The sequence below is a fragment of the Puma concolor genome, chromosome B4 (genome assembly GCF_028749965.1).
Source record: "Puma concolor isolate L17-30 chromosome B4, mPumCon1.1.hap2, whole genome shotgun sequence".
Lineage (NCBI taxonomy): Eukaryota > Metazoa > Chordata > Mammalia > Carnivora > Felidae > Puma > Puma concolor.
Genome location: NC_141673.1, coordinates 104,373,763 through 104,391,973, shown reverse-complemented (window position 1 = coordinate 104,391,973; position 18,211 = coordinate 104,373,763). Strand labels below are relative to the sequence as shown.

At 40.5% G+C, this 18,211-nt stretch overlaps 1 protein-coding gene across 4 annotated transcripts in view; it reads right to left on the bottom strand.

The window, feature by feature from the left end:
- CRACR2A (calcium release activated channel regulator 2A) overlaps positions 1 to 18,211 on the bottom strand; it is a 141,024-nt gene that overhangs the window by 86,599 nt on the left and 36,214 nt on the right. For 2 of the 4 annotated variants that reach the window (XR_015253871.1, XM_086714286.1), the window contains exon 1: positions 1,728 to 1,816. The exons of the other annotated variants lie outside the window; for them this stretch is intronic. The gene's annotated coding sequence lies outside the window, so the exon portion shown is untranslated. Of the gene's footprint in view, positions 1 to 1,727; positions 1,817 to 18,211 lie in introns of those variants that run through there. 4 annotated transcript variants of the gene reach the window in all.

Below are 18,211 nucleotides of genomic sequence, written 5' to 3'. Positions count from 1 at the left end.
GCCCAAGATGGTCCATATCCTGGTCCATAAAATGAGTTTCAATAAATTTTAAAGGACTGAAGTCATAGAAAGTATGTACCCTAACCACAATGGAATTACACCAGAACCAATAACAGAAAGACCCCTGGAATACCCTTAAATATGTGAAAACTATATAACACACTTCTAAATAACTCATGGGTCAAAGAAATGGAAAGGGAAATGAAAAAGTACTTTTAACTAAATGAAAATAAAAGCACAATATATCAAATTTGGTTGGATATTACTAAAGTAGTACTCAGGGAAAAAATTATAACACTAGACACATATAATAGAAAAGAAGAAAGGTCTCAAATCAATGACATCAGCTTCTACCTTAAGAAACTAGAAAGAGAAGAGCAAAGGAAACCCAAAGTAAGGAGAAAAACTAATAAGGGTCTGAGCAGAAATCAATTAACTAGAAAACAGAAAAACACTAGAGAAAATTTATAAAAATAAAGGCCAGTTCTTTAAGAAGATGAATAAAGAGAGAAGACACAAATGATAATATCAGAACTTTGAGAGGTGGCACATTACAAATTCTACAGACATTAAATGGCTAATAGGAGAATGCTATGAACAGTTTTATGCCAATAAATTTGACAATTTAGAGGGGATGGACAAACTCCTTGAAAATCACTAAATAACAAAGTTCACTCGAGAAAATAGATAAAATGAGTAACACTATTGAAGAAATTGAACTAATAGTGAAAACCTTTCCTGCAAGAAAACTCAAGGCCCAGAAATATTTAATATTTCTTTAAATATTTAAAGAAAAATTAGTACCAATTCTATGCAAACTTTTCAGAACTCTGAAGAATGTGAAATACTTCCTAACATATTCTATGAGGCCGGGATTACCTTATGCCCAAACTAGACCAAGAAATTATAAGAAAATAAAAATACAGGCCAATATCCCCCAGGAACATAAATGCAAAAAAGTTTTTTTTTTTTTTTTCTGAGAGAGTGCATTGGGGGAGGGACAGAGAGAAAGGGGGACAGAGGATCCAAAGCAGGCTCCGCACTGACAGCAGCGAGCCTGATGTAGGTCTCGAACTCATGAACCAAACTGCAAGATCATGACTTGAGCTGAAGTCGGATGCTCAACCGACTGGGCCACCCAGGTGCCCCAGATGCAAAAATTCTTCAGGAAATTTTAGCAGATTCAATCCAATGCCATATATAAAAAGAATAAATATATCCTGACCAAGTGGAGTTCTAACTCAGGAATGAGAGAATGGCTTAACATTTGAAATGAACAATATATTCACCATGTTAACAAATTAAAAATGACAAACCATTATGATCATCTCAGTAGATGCAGAAAAAGCACTTGACAAAACCCAAAATCCACTCCTGATGAGAACTCTCAGAAAACCAGCAGTAGGGAGAAATTTGCCCAACCTGAAAAAGGGTATCCACAAAAGAACCAACAGGTAACATCATACTTAAATGGTAAAAAGCCAAATGTTTTCCCCTATGATCAAGAAACAAAAATGTCTATTTGTCTTGATGAGGTCCCAATAGTTCATTTTTGCTTTTATTTCCCTTGCCTTCAGAGACATGTCGAGCAAGAAATTGCTGCTTCTGCACTGCAAAGGAAACAGTCAACAAAACTAAAAGGCAACCGATGGAACAGGAGAAGATATTTGCAAATGACGTATCGGATAAAGGGTTAGTATCCAATCCAAGATCTATAAAGAACTTACCAAACTCAACACCTGAAAAACAAATAACCCAGTGAAGAAATGGGCAGAAGACATGAATAGACACTTTTCCAAAGAAGAAAGACATCCAGATGGCCAACAGACACATGAAAAGACGCTCAATAGCATTCATCATAAGGGAAATACAAATCAAAACCACACTGAGATACCACCTCACACCAGAGTGGCTAAAATTAACAACTCAGGAAACAGATGTTGACGAGGATGTGGAGAAATGGGAGCCCTCTTGCACTGTTGGTGGGAATGCAAACTGGTGCAGCCACTCTGGAAAACAATGTGGAGGCTCCTCAAAAAATTAAAAATAGATCTACCCTATGACCCAGCAATAGCACTACTAGGAATTTATCCAGAGTTCAGGAGTGCTGATTCATAGGGGCACATGTACCCCAATGTTTATAGCAGGGCTATAAATAATAGCCATATTATGGAAAGAGCCCAAATGTCCATCAACTGATGAATGGATAAAGAAGATGTGGCTTATATATACAATGAAATACTACTTGGCAATGAGAAAGAATGAAATCCTGCCATTTGCAACAACGATGAAATCTTGCCATTTGCAACAATGTGGATGGAACTGGAGGGTATTATGCTAAGTGAAATAAGTCAGTCAGAGAAAGATAGATATCATATTTTTCACTTATATGTGGAACTTGAGAAACTTAACAGAAGACCATGGGAGAAGGCAAGGGGAAAAATAGTTTCAAACAGAGAGGGAAGCAAACCATAAGAGACTCTTAAATTTTTTTTTAATGTTTATTTATTTTTGAGAGAGAGAGAGACAGAGAGAGAGTGAGCAGGGGAGGGGCAAAGAGAGAGGGAGACACAGAATTTGAAACAGGCTCTAGGCTCTCAGCTGTCAGTACAGAGCCTGATGCGGGGCTCAAACTCATGAACCATGAGATCATGACCTGAGCTGAAGTCAGACGCTAAACTGACTGAGCCACCCAGGTGCCCCCATAAGAGACTCTTAAATACAGAGAACAAACTGAGGGTTGATGGTGGGGGTGAGGAGGGGAATGGGTGATGGGCATTGAGAAGGGCACTTGTTGGGACGGCTGTTGTATGTGAGCGATGAATCATGGGAATCTATTCCCAAAACCAAGAGCATACTGTATACACTGTACGCTAACTAACTTGACAATAAATTACATATATAAAAAAGTGTTTAGTCAATTTAACATTGTGTTGGAGATTCTAGCCAGTTCAATGAAGCAAGAAGAGAAATAAAAAACATCCGGATCATATCTATGTAGAAAATCTGGTGAAATTCACAAAAAGCTACTAGAACAATAAGTGAGTTTGACAAGGTTAAAAGATATAAGTTTTCTCTAAAAAATCAATTGTATTTCTGTACAGCAGCAACAAAAACTTAAAATTGAAATAAAAATATCATTTACAATAGCATCAAAAATATGAAATAGGGAGATAGCTGGCAAAAATGTGTAAGACCTGTACACAGAAAGCTTCAAAATATTGATGAGAGAAATTAAAGAAGGCCAAAATAAATGGGTAGATATTCATGTTCATGGTTTGGAAGACTCAGTACTACTAGGATGTCATTTCTCCCTAAATTCATCAAAAGATTCATCTCAATCTCAATCAAACTCCCAGCAGGCTTTTTTTTTTTTTTTTGTAGAAATTGACAAGCCAATCTAAAATTCATATTGAAATGCAAAGGACCTAGAATAGCCAAAACAACTTTGAAAAAGACAAACCACATTGGAAAACTAACACTATCTGATTTCAAAACATTATAAATTTATACTAAAAAAGGCAGTATGCTATTGGCATGAAGATCAAAAATTAAAAATAAAAAAATAAAAAGATAAATGGAATAAAATAAAGAATAGAGAATCCAGAAATAGACCATATATATAACTGATTTTTTTTACAAGAATGCAAAGGCAATGCAGTGAAGAAAGGATAATCTTTTCAGCAAATGGGACTGGAATAATTGGATAACCATTTGCAAAAAAAAGAATGTCAATGCATACCTTATACCACATACAAAAATTGACTCAAAATGGATCATAGACCTAACTGTAACGTCTAAAAATATAAAACTACAAGAAGAAAATGTCCTTGTGACTGTGGCTTAGTCAAAGATTCCTTAGTCACAATAGCAAAAGCATATTTTAAAAACTGATCCGTTGGACTCTATAAAAATTTAAAATTCCTGTTCTTTGAAAGACACCATTTAAGTACACATTGGGAAAAATATTTGCAAAGCCTGTATCTGATAGAGGGTTTTGATCCAGAATATATACAAAGTTCTCAGAACTCATGAATAAGAAAACAAACAACTCAATTTTTAAATGGGCAAAACATTTGAACAGCCACTTCATCAAATAAGATATATGGATATCACATAACTACATGAAAATGTTCAACATCATTAGTCATAAGGGAAATGCAATCTAAAGCCACACTGAAACACCACCAAACACCTATTAGAATGGCTAAAATAAAAAAAGATCGGCATACCAAGTATTGGCAAAGATGTGGACAATTGGATGGACCTCTCACACACTGCCGGTGGGAATGTAAAATGCTACAACCCCTTAGGAAAACATTTGGAGGTTTCTTTAAAAAGTCAAACAAACTTCTACCATACGGTCCTGACATCCCACTCCTAAATATTTACCCAAGGAAATAAAAGCATTCTTTCCATACAAAGACTTGTACATGAACATTCATAGAAGCTTTATTTGTAGTAGCCCAAAACAGCACAAATATTCCTCAACAGGTACATGGGTGAGCAAACTGTCATATATGCATGCAATGGAATGCCACTCTGCATTAAAAGGAATCAACTATTGATCTAAGCAACGAAACAGATGAATCTTGAAATAATCATGTGAGAAAAAAAAAAAATGCCAGACAAAAGAGCACATAGTATTTGATGTCACTTATATAAAATTAGAAAAATGAAGACTAATCTATAGTGACAGAAAAGAGATAAGGGAGGGTGAAGAAGGGTGAGAAGGAGAGATTACAAATGGGCAAGAGGAGAGTTTTTGGGGGTGTGGATATGTCCACAGTCTTAATTGTGATCATTTCATGGATATATATAAATTATATAGATAGATAGATATATACAGGTATGTATGTATGTATGTATATATGTATGAGTATATATGTGTATATATGCATACACATATACACACATATAGTTACATACACATACATATGTATGTAGAAATATATATTAGAACTTACCAAATTGTACACTTTAAATATGTACAGTTTATTATATGTCAATAGCTAAATAGATCTATTAAAAGACAGAGAGAGAGAGAGAGAGAGAGAATAGGCCCAGACCAGAACCTTCTGCTATCTCCCGACTTGCAAATCTGACCCCCACCTACTGTATTTATCCCCAGGAGCCTGATTCTTCCTTCTAAATTCAACTCTGGAAAGCAGGAAATGGCATAAAATCAAGTAATTTCTCTGTGAAAATCCTCAGTCCCTTACCATAGAGAGCTCAGTGAACTCTGGCAGTAAGGGAATGGGGCAGACCGTTCCCCTACTGTGACGCCAGCCCCCTCTGGTTTGGCCTGTGATCTTCGAACAGCATCTGTGGGTTTCCCAAGGGAAATAGCAGACAAAACAACAGAAGTGTTTCTACTTTTCTTTCAGAAATAAAACAAAGCCCTGTGACTGGCTGGGCTGTTTCACATTTGGGTGAAGCCCATGGTTGCTGTGGGCTCAGGGCCGAACACAACTTTCTGCCTCAAATATTTTTTAGATTAACATACAGCCATAAAAGGGAAAATTGTGGGGTATATTCCAGAGGGAAAGGGAAAATGCCACCACCATCACAAGGGGAGCCATGACACCACTTTTCATCTTCCTTTCTCTATCAGGACCTGCAGACCACTCTTCTCCCTCCAGAGTGCTTCCTGAAAAGCCTTTACACACAGATGGAAATTATCTAGCCCTCAAACATTTCCAGGAACACTTCCCAGAATTCCACAGTAATTCCAGTAGCTTAGTAACTGCTATAATCAGAAAGGTCATAGATCAAACCTAAATCCCTCCTAGGGGCTCTAAGCTGAATACCCCCTTACTCAGGGCTCAGTGGAGATAGAGAGCAGCTGGCCCCCACTCCCCAACACATACCACACCCGCTGTGCACTTGAAAGCAGCCACTAAATCACCCTGATCTCGCTTGAATCTCTCCTGCAGGCCTGGAAGTTGGGAAATCAAAAGCACAAAGGCATCTTCAGGATCTGTTCACATCTCTTTAATTACCCAGGCTTCGCCAGAGGCATTGTCCGTATGCAGCAGCCGCTCAAAGTCTCAGACATTCACTGTGAGTGGGCAGTGTCAAAAGGAGGCAGAGGTAGGCAGGTCTTGTCAAACTGCAGAGGGCACAGGAGGGGTGCTGAGCAAAGGCTTTCAAACACAACTGCAATATGAGTGGATGGGATGTCATGAGGGAATGACACTGGTGGGCCCCCCGGGGAAGGAGCAAGTTAAGGAGGAATCAAGGCCTCAGATGGGAAGTGTTTTCTAGGACTTGACAAAGGCAAGTTTTCCAGTTCCTTCTTCATCCTATAAAAACAGTCTATATAGGTCTGTTCCGACTCTCAGTGTTGGGTATGCCTTCAGGGCCCAGGTATAAGTCCACCTCCTCCGAGAAGTCTTTCTGGCTGCCCAGTCTGGACTGCTTTGGCTGCTGTCCCTCTGAATTCTTACTGACTCTATCATGCTTTCAGCATTAGAATACACAGCTTGGTCTAGTTGCCTAGAGTTTCAAGCGTACATGATATGACTTACTTCGTCCTTGAAGGCAGAAGTGCCATCCCAATAAATCTTAGTGAGTATGAAATTAATATTTGAATATTTAAATAAACAAATGTCCTGCCAATTCCAAGTCTGGTACTTAGCATATGGCAGGTGCCTAAGAAATATGTGTTCGCTTCTTAACTGACCATCGACAGTGAGGGCTGAGAGTGGTAAATATTTGTGATTAATGAAAAAATAGATATTTGGTTTTTGCCCCTGGTTCCTGGCACAGAGCTCCTAAAATCCTTGGAATTTCTTAAATGAAAGGGGTGTCTCTTGCTATTCATGATGAACCCCTTTTGAGCACACCTGAGTTTATGGGGAAGAGCTGATTCTTGGTGGGCTTCTAGAAAGCTTCAGAATGGGGGCCTGTTGCCAGAGGAAACAACCAGGAGATTTGACGGTTGACCTTCAGGAAGGAGAGAGGGACTGATGCTTAGGTTTAATCACCAATGGCCAATGACTGAATCAATCATGTCTTGATAATGACACCTCCATGAAAAGCCCTAACCTACGGGGTTTGGGAGCTTCCAAACCTTGGTGAGTGCATGGAGGAGGTGAGAGGGCATGCAAGCACCATGCCACTCCCCTACACACACCTTTCCTTGCCCTTCACATCTCTTCCACTGACTGTTCCTGAGTTGTATCCTTTATAATAAACCAGTAAATATAAGTGAAGCACTTGCTTGAGTTCCGTGAGTCCTAGTGAATTACTGAATGTGAGGAGGGGTTGTGAGAAGCCCGGAATTTCCTGCGGGTCGGTCGGACATATGGGTGGCAACTGGGGACTTGAGACCAGGATCTGAAGGGGGGCAGTCTTACAGGAAGGAGCCCTCAACCATGGGTCTACGCCAACTCTGGGGAGTTAGCATCAGAGTTGAATTGAATCATTTGTGTCAGAAATGGTGCTGAAAAAAAAAAATGACACCGCAATATCCGGCAACCAGTTCTCCAGGGTGAGGAGGGGGGATTTGTAGCATCTGCCTGTTCCTATAACGTCAGTATTCCTATCACGGCCCCTTTCAAGCTTCCAACAATCAGCCCTCACTGAGAAAGGAATCATGAGGCTAATGTTTCTGCCCAGGGTGTCCTGATCTCTGCATCCCCAGGACTGTCTGCACAGGCGATGGTAGCTGATGCCTCCTGTCGCTGTCCCCACATTATGACTTAAGGGGCACAGCCCATCTCAAATGCATCTTGGTACTTGGGGAAGACGTTCTGTAACCAAACCTCAGGGTTTCACGGGTGGCTGCCTGTTATTCATGCCCGCACTCCTCCCCTCCTCTCCACGGCCTTGGGGCAGACGCTCTGGTGTGTTCAGGACACTGAGGCAGGTACATGCCTCCTTGCAGTGAGGAACAAAGATGCTGAGCTGCTTTGCAGGGCCCCTTTCACCACTCACTGCTCAGGATTAAAGTATTTAGCACAGGAACCAGACCAGTCTGGAAATGAGACTTTGCGTATGGAAAACGCAATTGTTACCTACTTTTTTGACACACGGTGCAGGGGGCTTTGGACCAATCCCTCCCCTTCTCTGACAGGCCTCTTACTGTGGTGGATAAGAACACACATTCCAACGCTGGCCTGCCCAAGTTACTAGCTCTATGGCCACAGACAGGTGTCTTAAGCTCTCCGTGCCCCACTTTCTCATCTGTAAAATATTAGCTACGGTTATTCTTACTATTATGGAATTCAAGTGGGCTTCTTCCACCCAGGATAAAATTCTAACAGGGCAAACTAAGAAGCAAAAAAGCAACGAAACAAAGAAAATATTACATGAATAGATACAATCAAGAAACTCCTAAATCTACCCCTGGCTGCCACAGCTGGGTGGGACTTTGTGGTGTGATGTCACCCACCCCGGGCCACCAAGAAGGCCACATGCCTCCTCAGCCTAAATAAAGGGGCAGGTGTACGGGAGAGCGTTTGGAAGAGCAATCTTACCACTCTGCTGCCTGCTGTCGCTTATGCAACTGCTACATCCTGCCTCCTCTTCCCTCAAATTAGGTCCAATTTCCTTGTTCTCGCCTCAAGGGAGACAGGGAACAGCTGTCTCCTACCTCCATAAAATAACTCTTCCAGGTCTGGACAACTATTATTAAACATCCCCCTTCACACTTCTCTTGCTCTATTATAAGATACATTAAAGGTCCTGATAATGGTTTGAGGTCTCCGTGAGATGGTTGCTGTTCACCCCAATTCCTCTAATAATTAGTGGTTGTAAACCACTTTGAAGATAAAAGGCATTTTATAAGAGCTAAGTCCTATTATGATTAGCTTTCCAATATTTTCTTGCTGATGCTGATGAGCACATCAAAGCCAAACATTGCCACAGCGTGATATCTGGTGGTTAATTAGATGTAGTTCAAGGCGGCTGGTATATATTAAAGAAACTGCTGCAAAATTTAACAACATTAAAAAAGTGCCTGCTTTTCCCAACACAAACAAGCTCTTTTCAAAGGCTGTCAGCATCGATGCCTGCAAGACAAGTGCCCAGTGAGGACCAGGAGTTAATATATCCTCTGGGCCTGGAAAAGAAAGATACGGTAATGACATCTGGCTTTGTATAATGGCTTATTGATGTCAACATGATTCTAGGTACCCTGTCTCATTTCATTTTGTTTTGACAATCGTTCTGTGATATGAGCAAAAGCAAAATAAGACTGTCCCGCTTTGTAGGTGAGGAAGCTGCAAAGTGGGCTTCAGAGGCAGACATCAGTATGTACAGCTGGACACAGTTAAGACAGGAATTATCAAGGTGACACTACTGATGCGCCACCCACATCCCCTCGGATATTTGTGCACCCTCCCCTGCCCCCCACCAGCATCTACATGCCTTTGCTTCTAACTCCCTGCACCTGTGCCTCTTCGAAGGCCGGCCCTTGGGCTGCCGCAGTGGCTTTGTCCTTATAGACAGAGACAGAAGTGCCTGGGGCTTCCCAGGCACCTCTAAACAGCTGATAGCCAATGACTGGCTGGGGTGGAAGTGTGAAAGCCCAAGCGAGGACAAACTCTGAGTTGTACTTTACAGTTTGGAACACTTTTGTAGGACAAGGCTGAGGCTGGAGCTCCACCTGACACTCTGGTTATTTCCCCTACACCTGTCCTCCTTCCCTCTCCTTTACTGGGTTCTCCCAAGAGCATTTCCTTAATTCCATCCACTTGCACATGGATCCCCTCCCCTCAAGATCTCCTTCTGGGGAACCCATACTAAGACAACTCTCTCGACTCAGCATTAATGAGAACATTTTTCATGTTTCCTGTTAAATACATTCTCCCAGATCCCCTAATTCCAAACCTTCCTTTCCAGGTCTCCAACCCAAAATATCTTCTTTTTTTTCTGTGTCCTTCCCTATGCCATCAAGTCTCTTTACTCTCAGAGCCCCTATTTTTCCTTGAATCATTATGTTCTAATTACTTCTAGAAAGGCTAATCTTGGGGTGCCTGCGTGGCTCAGTCAGTTAAGCATCCAACTCATGGTTTTGGCTCAGGCCATAGTCTCATGGTTCATGGGTTTAAGCCCCACATTGGGCTGACAGTGTGAAGCCTGCTGGGGATTCTCTCTCTTTCTCTCTCTCTCTCCCTCTCTCTCTCTCTCTCTCCCTTTCTCTCTGCCCCTCCCCTGCTTCTGCTCTCACACTCTCTTTCTCTCTCTCTCTCTCAAAATAAATAAATAAACTAAAAAAAAAAAAAAAAAAAAGCTAAACTTTGAGCTCTCTTGGGCACATGGAAAGCACTGAACCAGGCAGATGGTGTGAGAGATACAAAGATGTACTTAAGACCATCCTTTCTTCAATGAATTTACAATCTTGCAGGGGACAAGATACAAATAAAGGAGGTAGAAGATAAGAGCTGCATGGGTGCACACAAGGAAAACTGCAGGAGCAAGCCACTGTCAGAATGGTCCCCCCAAACCAGGCCACTGTCCACACCACTCCACGCCACTCAATTCTGGCTCTTCTATTTAATCGTAAATATTTAAGAAAATGGAGGTCAGCTCTGGCAGAAATAACCCAAATAAATGGATAACCAAAAAAAAAAAAAAAAGAACACCTTGCATTTAATTCTGGTTGCATTATTTTTTTAAATAGTACTTCTTCAGGAAACAGCTCCAGAGGGGTAAGTAGTTTGTCTTAGGAAAGCAGGTAATTAATGACACAGTGTGAATTCAGTCCTAAACCAGACTCTTTGAAACCTCAGTTTCTCTATCGGTAAAATGGGACCAATGGTTTGCACTTTACAGAATTGTTATAAGAATTTTAAAAATAACATACACAATATATCAAAAATATCTGGTATGGTAAGCACTATGCAGTAGGTGGTAAGTATTATTATTCCCAGAGGTAATGTTATTGAGCCAAAGGGCATTTTGTACGCATATTTTAATGGCTTTTAATAGATACTACCCAAACAGACCAGTTAGCCAAGCCATGGCAGCATTGCCCAGGGGACCTGACCATGCCTCCTTACTGCTTTCAGGATAACTCTTAAATACGCAGGACTGCCACCACCTCTTTACAGTTATCTTCTCCACATTCTCTTCCCTCCACATGATTTTCTATTCTCACATCTCTTTAATGCCTCAGCATCTCAAACATACCACTTACTTGCCTGGAATGCCCTTCTCCTTGTCTATGCTAAGTCCTATGAACACTTAAGAATTCCATTTAAGGGGCACTTTATTTGAGAAATCATCTTGACCTTAGCACAGTCTGACTTCTTCCTCTGGGCTTTCACAGTCTCCAGGACTTACGTCTGCTGCAGGAATTATTCCTGGTAGAGATTGACTTGTCTGTGCTACCCCATCCTTCTCTTATACTCTCTCTCTCTCTCTCTCTCTCTCTCTCCCCCACATATACACACACATACATACCACCTGCACATGCCTTGAGAGAACGGATCATATCCTATTTCCTGCACTTAGCAAAATGTCTGGCTCACTATCAAAGCCAAGTGAATGAACATATATAAATAATAACAAAAAAAAATCCAAGCCCATGTTCTCTTTTCTGATTTAATCTGAAGCAGAAAAGAAAACCAAGAACCACTGTTTAATGCACCTTCTACAACAGCCACTCAAAGAGCTAAAGTCACACATTTTCTCCCAGGTCACAGTCCTGCAGGAATCACGATGAGTTTGGACAGCATAGTCCTATCATGAACTTTAGTGGCTGGTAGAAAATGAAAGGGGAGTAAGGACAACAATGAATCCACACTGCAGAGATAAGCCTAATTGGCAACTTAGCTAACAGTTCCTAACCTTCCCTCATCAAACATCTAGTCTGACTTCCTTCTCAATGGAGAAGTCTTGTTCTGTCTCAAGCTCCTCCATCAAGAGGCTGGCAGGAACCACAGTGTCCTAAAAGTTTTTTTTTTTTAATTTTTTTTTAACGTTTATTTATTTTTGAGACAGAAAGACACAGAGCATGAACGGGGGAGGGGCAGAGAGAGAGGGAGACACAGAATCAGAAGCAGGCTCCAGGCTCTGAGCCATCAGCCCAGAGCCCGATGCGGGGCTCGAACTCACGAACCGCGAGATCGTGACCTGAGCTGAAGTCGGACACCCAACCGACTGAGCCACCCAGGCGCCCCTTGTGTCCTAAAAGGTTTTGACCAGGCATCGAAAAATCTGGTTCAGGGGGCGCCTGGGTGGCTCAGTCGGTTGAGCGTCCGACTTCGGCTCAGGTCACCATCTCACGGTCCGTGAGTTCGAGCCCCACATCGGGCTCTGGGCTGATGGCTCAGAGCCTGGAGCCTGCTTCTGATTCTGTGTCTCCCTCTCTCTCTGCGCCTCCCCCGTTCATGCTCTGTCTCTCTCTGTCTCAAAAATAAATAAACGTTAAAAAAAAATCTGGTTCAGGTGCTGGCTTCACCACCTGTGACCTTGGGAAAATTGGTTCATTTCTCTGAAAAGGTAGGAATAACTGTTTCTCACCTGTCCCATCAGAGGAGTGTCAGATGAAACACTGGATGTGAAAGTGAATAGCAATGCTACATACAAACACAAATATATCCTTATCATTGCTATGGGAGAGGTCAGAGAGCAGAGAGAGGAAAGCAAAAGACTGTGGTCATGCTCTGCCAGGGAATTGGCTCTGTAAGTGACAAGTGACTGTGGAACAACAAATCATAGCAGCCAGCAAAGGTTCTAGGCTTTCTCGTTCCCATGTAAAAGAGCTATGTTAAAATGGCATGTAATGTCACCATGTAAAAGTGACAAAACTTTCTCCTGCCGAGGCATTGTTGAAACAATGTTTACATTTGTAGTGGAACTACCACTAATGTAACTACCCTAATATAGTAGAACTTACCTCTGTCATCTAGTTTTTAAGAAACTGTGTACCCTATTCCTGATGAATATAGACACAAACCAAATTTAACAGCACCATTAAAAGGATCATACACCATGATCAATTGGGATTCATCCTTAGGTTGCATGGATGGGTTAACATATGCAAATCAATGAATATGACACATCACATTAATAAAATGAATTATAAAATTATATGATCATCTCAATAGGTGTAGAAAAAGCATTTGACAAAATTCAACATCCATTCATGATAAAAACTCTAAAAAAACTGGGCATAAAAAATGTACCTCAACTTAATAAAGACCATATATGAAAAATCCACAGCTAAAATCATACTCAGTGGTGAAGGGTTAAAAGCTTTTCCTCTGAAATCAGGAACAAGACAAGGATGCCCATTCTCACCATTCCTATTCAACACAGCACTAGAAGTTCTAGCCACAGCAATCAGGCAAGAAAAATAATTGGAAAGGAAGAAGTAAAATGATCTGTGTGTTGATAACATGGTTTTATATATAGAAAATTCTAAGGGGTTCACCAAAAAACTATTAGATCTGACCAATAAATTTAGTAAAGTTGCACAATATAAAATCAACATACAAAAATCAGTAGCATTTCTATACAATAACAACAAATTATCTTAAAAAGAAATAAAGAAAACAATCCCATTTACAATAGCATCAAAAAACAATAAAATACTTAGGAATAAATTTAACCAAAGGGGTGAAACATCTGTACACTAAAAACTATAAGACATTAATGAAAGAAACTAAAGAAGATACAAATAAACGGAAAGATATTCCATGTTCATGGGTTAGAAGAATTAATATTGTTAAAATGTCCATACTACCCAAAGCAACTTACAGATTCAATGCAATCGCTCTTAAGACTTCAAAGGCATTTTTTTTTTTTTTAGCAGAAATAGAAAAAATAATCCTAAAATTAGTTTGGAACCACAAAAGACTCCAAATAGCCAAAGCATATCTGCAAAAGAGGAACAAAACAAGGTATCATGCTTCCTGCTGTCAAACCATACTACAAAGCTATAGTAATCAAAACAGTATGGTACTGTCATAAAAACAGAGGGAGAGACTAAACCCCCAACTAAACCCATACATATACAATTTGATAAGGGATTCAGGAATACTCAATGGAGAAAAGATAGTCTTTAATAAATGATGCTTAAAAAAATTGAATACTCATATGCAAAAAAATGAAACTAGACCCATATCTTATATCACTAACAAAAATTAACTCAAAATGGGGGCACCTAGGTGGATCAGTCAGTTAAGTGTCTGACTTCAGCTCAGGCCGTGATCTTGTGGTTCATGAGTTTGGGCCCCATGTCAGGCTCTGTGCTGACAGCTCAGAGCCTGGAGCCTGCTTCAGATTCTGTGTCTCTCTCTCTTTTTCCTCGCTCCTCTTCTCCCCTTCTCCTTCCCCACTCACATTTTGTCTGTTTCTCTCAAAAATAAATAAAGATTAAAAAATAATAAAAAATTTTAAAAAATAACTCAAAATGGTTAAAGACTTAAATGTAAGACCTGACACCATAAAACTCATAGAAAGAAATCATAGGGAAAAAGTTCTTTGATACTGGTCTTGACAATGATTTTTTAGAAATGACATCAAAAACACAAGCAATAAAAGCAAAAATAAACAAATGGAACTAGATCAAACTAAAAAGCTTTTGCACAGGAAAAGAAACCAACAACAAAATAAAAAGGCAACCTACAAAATGGAAGAAAATATTTGCAGACTACATATCTGATAAAGTGGTAATATTCAAAATATATAAGGGAATCATACAACTCAATAGCAAAATAGAAACAAAAACAAAAACAAAAAAAGCAAATAATCCAATTAAAAATGACCCAAGGATCTAAAAAAACATTTTTCCAAAGAAGACACTCATTTAAACAGACAGCAAGTACATGAAAATGTGCTCAACATCACTATCATCAGGGAAATGCAAATCAAAACCACAATGAGATATCACCTCACACCTGTCAGAATTACTATTCTCAAAAAGATACTGGCTAACAAGCATTGGTGAGGGATGTAGAGAAAAAGGAACCCCGTGCACTGTTGGTGGGAATGTAAATTGGTGCAGCCACTGTGGGACACAGTATGGAGGTTCCTCAAAAAATTAAAAGGAGAGGGGCACCTAGGTGTCTCAGTTGGTTGAGCATCTGACTTCAACTCAGGTCATGATACCATGGTTCTTATGAGTTTGAGTCCTGCATCAGGCTCTGTGCTGATAGCTCGGAGCCTGGAGCCTACTTTGGATTCTGTGTCTCCCTCTCTCTCTACCCCTTCCCTAGTCTCTCTCTCTCTCTTTCTCTCTCTCTCTCTCTCTCTCAAAAATAAATAAACATTAAAAAAATTAAAAGTAGAACCACCATACAATCCAAGAATTCAATTTCTAGATATATATCCAAAGGAAATAAAATCATTATCTCAAAGAGATACCTACATCCCCATGTTCATTGTAGTATTGTTTACAAAGCCAAAGCATGGAAACAACCTCAAGTATCTATCAATGGATGAATTAATGAAGAAAATGTGTTACATTATATATATATATATATATGTATATATACATAAAATATTATATTATTCAGCCATGAAATGTAATATTACTCAGCCATAAAAAAGAAGAAATTCTGTCATTTGTGAACAACACAAATCTTGAGGACATTATGCTGAGTGAAACACATCAGACAGAAAAAGACAAATACTATACGATTTCATCTATAGGTGGAATCTAAAAAACCAGAATTCACAGACACAGAGAACAGACTGGTGATTTCCAGAAGTGGGGAACAGGACATGGAGGAAATGGGTGAAGGTGGTCATAAATCACAAACTTCTAGTTATAAGATAAATAAGTCTTAAGGATGTAACATACAGAGTGGTGACTATAGTGAGGAAGCAGATATGAAAGTTCTTATTACAAGAGAAAAATTATAACTCTGTGCTGTGACAGATGTTAACAAAATGGTGCTAACCATTTGTCAATTATATATATGAAATCATTCTGTTATACACCTTAAACTTACATAATGTTATATGTTAATTAACCAATGTTTTATGTAAATTATGTTGATTATATGTTAATATGTTAATGTCATATGTTAATTAACCTATGTATCTCAATAAAGCTGGAAAAAAAGAAGAAAGAAACTGTCCTCAAGAAGGCTTGGGAGAGGGGCACCTGGGTGGCTCAGTCAGTTAGGTGTCTGACTCTTGGTTTCAGCTCAGGTCATGATCTCACAGTTGGTGGAATCGAGTCCCACATAGGGTTCTGCGCTGACAGTGTGAAGCTTGCTTGGGATTCTCTGTCTCCCTTTCTCTCTACCCCTCTCCAGCTCATGTTCACTTGCTCTGTCTCTCTCTCAAAATAAATAAAAATAAACTTAAAAAGGGGTGCCTGGGTGGCTCAGTCGGTTGAGCATCCGACTTTGGATCAGGTCATGATCTCACCACCTGTGAGTTCGAGCCCCACGTCAGGCTCTCTGCTGACAGCTCAGAGCCTGGAGCTTGCTTTGGATTCTGTGTCTCCCTCTCTCTCTGCCTCTCCCCTGCTCATGCTCTGTCTCTCTCTCTCTGTCAAAAATAAATAAACATTAAAAAAATAATAATAAACTTAAAAAAATAAAAAAGAAGGCTTGGGAGAAAAGAAGGCTTGGGAGAAGACTCAGGTTCTGAAATCTAAGCACTTGCTAATGATCCTCATGAATACTAAAAACAATATCAGTGGCCCCAACACAGGCTGAAGACAGGGGTGAGGGAGGAATAGATAACTCTTCCTGTCTGGCAGGCACTTATGCTACTTGTGATTTGAATCCCACCTAGGAAACACACACAGACAAATCACAATCACAACTCACTTTCCACTGGGGACCACAGTGGAAGGGGTTTTATGGTAATTTGGGGAAAAATAGAGGATCCATTCCTCACTTCCTCCCTCCCGGCAGGGCTGCAATGACCCAGGTGTAGTCCCATCCTCTTCCAGATTCTGGAGAGGAGGAGATGAAGTGGAAGTGCTTAGTGGCCTGAGTGCTTAGTGGCCTGAGTCTGGAGACTGTGTCCAGCCCAGTGAGGGCAGACCCTTGTGCCTGAGAAGGGCATAGCCTCAAGGCTAACTGGACGGCCCTCTCAAAGCCCCAGTTCCCAGCAGTGCTCTTGAAGCTCTTTGTGTCCAATCTGCAGAATGCATTGGCCACATGCTAAGTAGCACGGTCTGAGAGCAGGCTTGCAATCACTGGAGGTAGCAGTGGTGACTCAGAGGGGGTTGGGGTTATCCATCACACTGCTGCTAAGCCCAGTCTCCAACTATAGTTTGATCTGGCAGACCAGATGTGTCTTACCAGTGAACATGGCCTTCCATACAGCTCATATGCACAATTCAGCCAAAGCAAATGCTTCCTATTCCATGTGAATACAGCACGGGGGTGTTCATGCCTTCATTTAATAAATATTTACTACATGCAGGCACTGTTTTAAGTGCCAAAAGGCAGCAATAAGTCAAATCTAGCAAGCTTTTGACCTTGCGGAATTTATATTCCAGTAGAGAGAGACGAACAATAGATACATAAATCCAGTAAGTACTTTGAGAGAGTAAAAAGTGCTGGAAGAAGACACCCTCCTCCCTAAGTCACCTTTCGGTACCCCTCACTGGCATCGCTGCTGAGGACGCTAGAAGCAACCAGAGTGGGGAGGCTCCACTCTAGTGGAGAGGGAGACACAGAATCTGAAGCAGGCTCCAGGCTCCAAGATGTCAGCACAGAGCCCAATTCGGGGCTCAAACTCGGGAATGGCGAGATCATGACCTAGGCCGACATCAGCCAACTCAGCTTAACCGACTGAGTCACCCAGGCGCTCCTGGTCATACCTATTTTTTAAAAAAAAAAATACATAGGCTATACACAGAGACATCAACAGTGTTATTTCTAGACAGTAATCTTCTTTTTAAGTTTATGTAAAATTTTATTTATTTTGAGAGAGAGAGAGCACATGCATGAACACACAAGAGCACGCAGGGGAGGGGCAGAGAGAGAGAGGGAGTGAGAATCCCAAGCAGGCTCCGCACTGTCACTGCAGAGTCCGACTCATGGCTGCTTCTCATGAACCGTGAGGTCATAACCTGAGCCGAAATCAAGAGTCAGATGCTTAACCAACTGAGTCACCCAGGCGCCTCTCTGGATGGTAATCTTAAGAGGTGATTTTTTTTTCTCTCCTTCTGTATTTTCTAATATTTTTGCTATTACAATGTATTATTTGTGCAATAGTGGGGAAAAAAACAGTTTTTTAAATGAGAAGAAAAACTTAGCTAAATAAAATTAATAGAAGTATATTT